Source organism: Etheostoma cragini, chromosome 7 (assembly GCF_013103735.1).
Source record: "Etheostoma cragini isolate CJK2018 chromosome 7, CSU_Ecrag_1.0, whole genome shotgun sequence".
Taxonomy (NCBI): Eukaryota; Metazoa; Chordata; class Actinopteri; order Perciformes; family Percidae; genus Etheostoma; species Etheostoma cragini.
Genome location: NC_048413.1, coordinates 835,739 through 845,012, shown reverse-complemented (window position 1 = coordinate 845,012; position 9,274 = coordinate 835,739). Strand labels below are relative to the sequence as shown.

At 42.7% G+C, this 9,274-nt stretch overlaps 1 protein-coding gene across 1 annotated transcript in view; it reads right to left on the bottom strand.

Annotated features, from left to right (window-relative positions):
- Positions 1-9,274, bottom strand: part of xkr7 (XK, Kell blood group complex subunit-related family, member 7) — a 54,814-nt gene that overhangs the window by 11,084 nt on the left and 34,456 nt on the right. The window lies entirely within an intron of this gene.

The following is a 9,274-nucleotide window of genomic DNA, read 5'->3' as shown; positions in this document are numbered from 1 at the left end:
CTATATAAAGAGACTTCAGATACAGTATTAGGGACCACTAAGGTCTTTATAAAAGAGACTTCAGATCCAGTATTAGGGACCACTAAGATCTATATAAAGAGACTTCAGGCTTTAGGCTTTCTGGTCACACCTAATGTTCAACGCTCAGTTGGAAAGATTTTCGAGAGTTTCAAGAGGTGGAGATTTGCAGTAAGACCCCTGGTTTGCATTGAAGTTGCCTGGACCTCCACTTTATGCCAACAAGGGAGGGTGCAACTCGATGCCCTGTCTCTCAAAACTCCCCGCAGCAGTACCAGAATGCATTGCGTGGCTGCCTACATACGTTGACGAGTGAATGGGAAGCATCGAAATGACGGTCCTGTGGACATGTACCATCAGGTGTTGGGGTATGATGAAAAAGGACTCAGGTTTGCTTCTAGCAGTCTGCATTTTAACAACAAGCAAGTAGAAAGGTATAACAGTATAAAACCCTAAATGACATCTTCCTGGAGAGAATGTGAACCCCTATCAGAACGCTGATCTCCTGGGAGGGAGTGTTTACCCTCACCTGTCACTGTTCAACTCCGGGTTGGTCGCCAGGTTGCAGCGGGTCGGCTGGCGTACGCTGCAGAGCAGGAGACATGTTGACGGGGGGGGGGCAGAGCTGTTCAAGGATCTGAAATGTTTGTCGGGGGGTTATTTTCACCTGCTCTGTGCAGGTGCAGCATGAGGTCTGCTGTCAACTGGGAACAGGACTGGAGTTTGATGGAAAAACCGATAATAACTTGGAAACCGGTTTAATTATGATATCTTTTTCATACAACAGCAGCTCGCAGCCTTTTTTCTCTCCTGACACGGACACGCTAGTAAATTCTTAAAACAAGTTGATTTCTATTGAAAATTATCAGTCAAATTATCACAATACTTTCAGATTTCTGCACGTGTTTTAGTATAAGATGGACATTTGCAACACTGATAATCAGCGTTCTCTGCTAGAATATTCCGTTTTTTTAAACTCAAACACTGGGTACTTTCACATCTTCGGCATTGTAAAAATCACTGAGGTATTAATCTGTGACGAGGGGTTGCCAAGGAGACATTGCCTCATTTAAGGGGTCACATCTTAGATAAATTGGGTATGGGAGGAAGGAGTGATGCATCATGGGAGTGCAGCAGGATGGACGGGTGGTGGAGGAGAAATGGAGCTTGCTTGAGGAAAAGTGAGATGACACTTACTTCCTGCGCTTCTGCATCCCCAAGCAGATTTTAAATAGAGAGGTAAAAATAACCCAGACGTGTATGCGCATGCACGCGCACACACACACACACACACACACACAGAATATATGATGCTGTTCTTTTCAAGCCTGCAAAAAACATACTAGCATAGAGACATGTGTGTCTGGTCGATGCACAAAGCATTTCTACACACCTAAACACAGACACACATATGAAATGTGTCTCTCGCTTGCTCTCTCTCTCACACACACACACACACACACACACACACACACACACACACACACACACACACACACACACACACACACACACACACACACAGACAGACAGGCAGAAAGGCCAACGAGACAGCCTGCTGGAAATCTGTAACTCTGCAAATAATTTGCTGTCCAAGCACTGCTGGCACTCCTCCATTCAATCCTTTAGTCTCTCTGTCTCTCTCCCTCCCATCATTTTGTTTTTCACTTTTTAACTCTCATCTCTTTCTAGATCTTCTCCTTTCTGCTGTTTGGGAAGGGGCAATCCCTTTTCTCCAGACTGAAATAACTCAACTATTTGATGGATTGCCATGACATTTTATACAGACTCATTTCCCCCTCAGGGTGAATTACAATGCTTTAATTTTTCATCTCGCGTCTTTTTTACCTTTTTAATTTGTCCAACACTTTGGTTTAAGCCCAAATACCTGCAAAATCAGCCTCAGTTGTATTTAGTGCTAATTAGCAAATATTAGCATGCTAACACTTAGATATGGAAAAAGGTCAGAACTCCCTTTTTAACATCAGCATCTCAGCATTGTCATCGGATGCATAACAGCGAGCTGCAAGTCTGTTTGCCTTCTCTTTACCTCGACATCTCTCTTTTGTTTCTATTCTTTCTCTCTCAAAATTGGATGCTATATTGGATCTATTGTCAGAATGTGATCTATGTGTATTAATCCTTTACCAAGTCCTCCAAACCATACGACGATATAGGTGGCCCATTCCTCTCCTCTAACACGACCCACAGGTCTGCATTCCATCCTCTTATCTAAACCGTAGAATGTAACAGTCGCAGATTAAAACCTGTTGTGGTAACACTTAATAATAATGATACATTATGCATGAAAAAGCAGGAATTCATGCATATAATACTTCATGTATACTTCATCAGTAATGGACAAGGATTAATAGTATCTCATGCATGACTCAATGCAGGAACAATATGTTTTTTTAAATTACTTTACACTTCAATCAAGGTATTTCAAACATCGTGAGTTCTGATTTATTGAATATGCTTAATTGTTCTTGATTGGTAAGTGTGTAATGTTTGTGGCCCTGTAGTGCTGACCTGGTCCATCTTTGTTTTTAAAGATTATTTTTTGGGGGCTTTTTGATGATAATGTATGTACCATTAAAAACAGATGCAGTTTGGTGAGCTTTAAGCACCAAAACGTCTTAGTTAAGATTAAAGATCAAGGTTTGGGTTGAATCAGTATTTTTGCTAGGCAACGTTACCTAACTTTAAAGACCTTTTTATACCCCCCTCCCTCCAGGTCTTGGGCCCCCCCTCCCCCTCTGATGGCAGACCTGCCCCTGGCTATTTATCAGTTTTCTCTTTTTCCTCTCACGTGACATTGGTCTTATTTATTAAGTATCTTTCATCCTCTTTCTTTCGTTCAGTGTTTCATTTCTCTCTCTCTCTCTCTCTCTCTCTCTCTCTCTCTCTCTCTCTTTATCTTCATCTGTTTGGTTTTTCTGCCTCCTTTCCTTTGCTTGTTATCTCTCACTTTGTTTCTTTCTCAATCCAATTTCATGCAGCTATTGTCTCTCTCTTTCTCTCCATCCAATTTATTCTCCTCTTCCGTCAGGCGTTCTCTCAGCCTCGGGCCTCCAATCTATAAAATCTATATGAATCCTCTCGACTCTTTCCTCCGTTACTCCACTTTCCTCCTCCCCTTTATTCGTACTTCATCCCCGTTTCCGGCCCAAACTCTACTATCTACAAGGCCACAGTTGGGCCGCTGAGACCCTGAACATTTGTGAAGAGCTGAAGTGTGTGTGTGCAGAGAATTTCTGCCAAGTGTGATGGTGAGCCAAGAATAAACCCGAGGAGAGAGAGAGTCACACACTGAAGAAATTAAACTGTTACTCCCACTGCATTTTGATCCCCTTCTGATGAATATTACAGGCCAGCAGTTGAAACGCAGCGCCAGGCAGCAGAAATGGAGACAGAGTCAGACCTTTGAGGTCCACCTATAGATTCACATTCTATGCTTGTTTCTGTTGAGACGTTGTCCTCTCCACACAGGGGCCCGGGTTGGACTCCGACCCGCGGCCCTTTGCTGCATGTCATCCCCCCCCCTCTCCCCTTTCATGTTTTCATCAGTCGTGTTAAATAAAGGCCTAAAAATCCCCCAAAATATTCGTAAAAAATAAATATTTATGTCTGACGTCATGCACACTTAAGCAACGAAAACCTCACGAGATCCGTTCTGAGACACAGGCGAATTGTAAACTGTTTCTCTTTGTTGGAATAACCTTACACATTAATACACCTTTGGTGTAAAAACACATGAAGTTATTTTCAATGATGCCCATTCACCTTTAATAAGGGCCCCCCCGCCCTACAAAAGCCAACTGAACCACTGTTCAGAAGGTCTGTGTCATTATTGTTAACAAACTTACATTTGAATGAGGACTAGTGTGCACTTCCGTCTCATAATTGCCGTCATTATAATAATTATTATTGCCACAGCTGAGGCATCAAGTCACAGGCGGCGGACTTCTCATCATTCCGACTCATTGACTTGTATTTGATCAGCTGATGGCGAGACCCAGCGAGCGGCGGGAAACAGAAGGTCAGGGAACGGAGTTCAGAGTCAGGAGTGATTCCTAATTGATTTTCACCTGGAGGAAATAAAGCAGAATAATCGTGTAACTATGACGAAGACAGGGGTGGATGGTGGCCACCACGAGGCTGTAATGACTCTCTCATCACTCTAATATTTCCCAACGGGTCTTTTGATATCTGCTGCGAACGAGACGGACGACATCTCCGTACGGTTTCATGATGTCATAGCGCTGCGTCTCCACCATGACATCACTGACAGCGCGGCCATGACTGGGATCCTCCATCGCCGAGAGGGAAAGGAGAGCAGGGGGGGGGGGGAGAAACCAGGCCCTCCTGGGTGGTGTCAGAGAGGAGGACGCTGTCCAAACTACGTGTCCTCTTGGACAATGTCTCCCACACACTAAGTGTCTGACACACACACACTTAGTGAGTTTTAAACTGGACAATATCATCTGTTTTGTGCAATAACACTGGCTTAAAACTATATTATTCTGCTTCTACTTATTCATTATTAATGTTTAACATTACAATTCCTTAAGTATGTAAATACTATATCATAAAATTCCTTTAACTATGTAAATACCGTACATGTCCACACTCCTTATATTTCTTTGATTCATATTTCTTTTCTGATATTTATATACTTCTTGCAAATGTAACATTTAATTTCCCTTCATAAGACTCGAAAAGCGCTACATGAATATACTCCATCATATGTGTTGCACGTTACATTACTGCTTCTTCTTCTCCTTCAGGAAAACATGGCCGCGTTGCATTGTGGTCCAGGGAGGTTAAATGTAGGGTTCATTGAGTGTACAGTCAAATTAGCTGTGAATTGTGGGTATTTTATAGTGAAAGAAATGAATGAATGTGAAATGGAACACCACTATAAAATGGCGAACACACTACATAGTGGACTCATTCTGTAAAAGTGAAGAGAGAGAGAGAGAGATTGAGAATTTATTAATATCTCGTCCCCGCAGTTGATCAAAGACTCGACTGGAGTTCTGACCTGCCCCCCTTGTCAGTCTCCACGGTGATAAATTGGGACCAGCAGCAGGCTTTTAACGAGCCAATGAGCTATTAGCTCGACCCACACACTTCCCATTTCTCCACAGACATCTCCGTATGTCCCACAAATCCTTTCTGCTCCAAACCCTATTTTCATGCCAAAAAAGCAAACTGGACTTAAGTACTGGGAGAGATAAAGGTAAACTAAATTAAAAGATGACTATGCATAACAACAGAGATATGGAACACCTCTGTTATGAATTCCTGACCAGAGCTATTCTGATTGGTAGAATAACTCCAAACAAAACCTTCATATGAGAAATCCAATTTAACTAAAGACAGAGTCCGGTACCAGGAGCTGGGAGTACCACAAGGACATCAAACAGTATCCTTGTTGATTATATGTATTTGTTCTTATGCTTTGGCAACACAGATGGATTTTTGTCAAGCCAATAACGCAACTTTATTGGCATGACAAAAAATTGAAAATTGAGAGAGAAGAGAGATGAAAAGAAGAGAGAGAGCAGAGAGAGGGGGGAGAGAGAGGGAGAAAGAGAGACAGAGACAGAGAAGGAGAGAGAGAGAGAGATGTAATGTTCATTCTATTGTTTATTGGACTCAGTCTGTGTATTTGGACAAATTGTAGTTTGATTTTTTTTGGCAACATTGTTATAAAAACTTCATTGCCAATAAAGCCCGTTTGAATTTGAGAGACAGACAGAGAGAGAGAAAGAGAGAGAAAGAGAGCTTTCTTTAACCTTCACCTCTTGTGAGAAGAGACTCTCAACCTGACTATTATCAGGCCAGCAATCAGAGGCAATTTATTACCTCTCTATATGTGTGTGTTTTTATGTGTGTGTGTGTGTTTTTGTGTTCTGTTCTCACACTGTGCTGGTTCTCCCTTCTCATTGGCTGATTCACAGTGGATGCTGGGAGAATAAATGCGGTGTGTGATTGGCGACTGGAGGATTTGGGGTTTTGGTTTCACATCCCCCCTCAGCAGCTGGCTCAGGGTGACACGGTGTCAGGATCAGTCTGCCGCACCGGCGCTGCTGCTGAGCTCAATTTATAATAAAAAACTTATCTATTTTTGGAAGATGGTAATCGCTTCAGAATCTAATTGAATAGGTAGAAAATTGGCGTTACAGTCGTCCCCGGCTGCAATGATGGCGCAGAGATGCCGAGGGACCGGATGCAGAAGGCCCGGAAACGCTGACCAATCAGAGCAGACTGGTCTTTTTCTAGAGAGATGTGGGGCATGCTTCAAACTCATAGTGTGAGCAGTACCAGGGTGAAATCGGAGCGGTAAATAAGGCGATGCTCCAACGTTAAAAAAACAAATCTGCTCTGAGATTCTTCCAAAGTCCTCCAGCTCCCGCTCTCCTGCTCTGCCCTACTAACATTTACACTGCCGCACGGCATGCTGGGTAGAACTTGCTTGCTCGCTACAGTACATTCAAGAACAGATGACCAGTGGTGTTGCATTGTAGCGAAGATCTCAAGCATCAGCGATGAGCGCTGTTCGTTCCCTGAAATAGCCTGCTCCCAAATAGCTGTTAGCAAATGAGCCGTGTACTCTAGTATTGCTAGGGGACGCAGCTATGTCCTGGCAGGTTTGATATGGAGCCTCACAAGCATACGTTACTGTATCAGCATCATGGCAGAGCATGAGTGGCTCCCCCCCCCCACACACACACAGACACACACAAGCTGCCTGCAGTGCATGGATGGAGGTTGGAACATACCATATGCAATAATGAAGCTGTCAAAAATCTTAAAATTAAATATATTAAACACACACAGGACGGCCCAGGGATCTGCAGCGCACACACACACACACACACACACACACACACACACACACACACACACAAGAGCCTATCCCAACACTTTCCTGAACTTATGAGGTAATCAACTAACTGTGTTATACAGGGAATACAACTTTAATGCTGAAAATAGCACATGTAGCTGATAGAAACATGGCTGTATTATCCATGGATCTCTTTTTTTCTGAGGCCATGATTTACATAACGAACAGCACAAAAATACATGTCATACATGGACAAAGTACTATCTCAGAATGTATTTAGAAAAGTTGTTTTAGGGACTTCGGAGACTCCCTAAGATACTGTGTTACAACTAAACTGGAGGTCACAGATAAACGTGGTGTCCCTGGTCTCAGTACAAGATGCATTTTCAGAAATAACACTCTGCCCAGTAGCAATGCTAGAGTCCTATATGGGAAATAGAAATTCTCACTCAACATTAAAGCAGCTGACTTAAAAGGGAACTGCATCAATTTTATACATCAAAGTGTGTTTACAGGTTTTGGGGAGAAGTGCATGTCTAAGAAAAGTTTTATAAAGTTACCTCATTTTATGCTTCTACCCTAATGTAATGTAGTCCCTAATGTAGTGTAAAAGAAGTCCATCATGAATCAAACATATATTTCTTGTAAGATATTTTTGAAAACGGACATTCTCCTCTACTCCTGCACACGCATACTGAGATCTCTATGTGCTGATTTTGTGATTTTGTGTGTGAATATGTTGAATTTCTTTACAGTTATAATGACGTCATCATTTGCAGATGCCCGTTTTTGCTTATGTAATGATGCATCTCCACCTCTTCCTCCGTCCACACATGAGTCCCATCAGGTTTAACCACAGCACCTTAGGCCGTGTTACACAGAGATGTTCGATAAAGAGGTATCAAAAATGTATCTATAAGGAAATAATGAATACCTGCTACTATTGTTTCACTATTGTTAGATTTGTAAATGCGTGCCAAAGGAAAAAAACACAGGATCTTCACCCAGGAGACCAGGTTACAGGTCCCGTTCTTGTCCAGCATGTCACTGAAATGTACTTTTTTTTTAAAGGTCCCATTTTACAGAAATGTCACTTTATGAGGTTTTCTAACATTGATATGTGTTCCCCCAGCCTGCCTATGGCCCCCAGTGGATAGGACTGGTGATAGGTGTAGAACAAGACTTCAGATACAGTATTAGGGACCAATAAGGTCTATATAAAGAGACTTCAGATACAGTATTAGGGACCACTAAGGTCTATATAAAGAGACTTCAGATACAGTATTAGGGACCACTAAGGTCTATATAAAGAGACTTCAGATACAGTATTAGGGACCACTAAGGTCTTTATAAAAGAGACTTCAGATACAGTATTAGGGACCACTAAGGTCTATATAAAAGAGACTTCAGATACAGTATTAGGGGACCACTAAGGTCTATATAAAAGCATTCAAAACGTAGCATGTCATTGGACCTTTAAATGAAGAATGACCAAACTGTTCCAGACCCTGAGTGTCAAAAAGAGACACCAAGTGTCCCGACGTTAAAGGAGACTTTTTGCATCAGTACCCAATGCCAAAACAAGATTTAGTTTTCAACATGCTGGGAGTGAGAATGTGTTGGACGTGGACAGGTAGAGCCCAGTAAAGCACTGTACATGAGACATTATAATAAGCCGACACTCTGAACTCCCCACTGGCCTTGATGGGTCCTGTTGGGTCCCTTGGGGGAATTTTGCATCAATGTTAAGACCTGTAGAATTGAGACTGATGAGGAGCAAGGGAGGACTGCAGTACAAAGCGCTAACCTGGTATCCAGTTCATAGGTTTTTGGTGGATTTGGATCCGTGAGCGAGTGCAGTGAGCTCGAGCCACTGCCGGTGCGTGGGTGTTTGTATGGTAGCCCACACAGAGCAGAAATAATGTCTCCTCTCTGTCTGTGGACAGCTCAGCTGTCAACACCGACCTACTTAGACTGGCACTGTGAGAAAGCCAACACAGGGGGGTGGAATTATGGAGAGGAGAAGAAGGAGAAGAACTCAGGTTATGAGATTATGTCTGAGTGTTATGGTCGCACAGAAAAGCAAAGAAGAAGAGGGGTTGAAAGATGGAAAAATGCAAAAGGAGGAAAACTTGAAAAAAAAAAATGGAGGAGAGAAAGTGACAAAGAGACAGCAAGGGAGGGCATGATGTATGTGTGTATGTTTCTGTGTGTGTGTGTGTGTGTGTGTGTGTGTGTATAACAGAGGTGAACGAGCATAGATTGCTGCTGCCAAAGCTGCTGAGCTGTTGATCAGATAAGATCACGTCAAGCACCGAAGTGTTTAATTGGGAATTTTGTGTGTGTGGGTATGGATAGATGTGTGTGTGTGTGTGTGTGTGTGTGTGTGTGTGTGTGTGT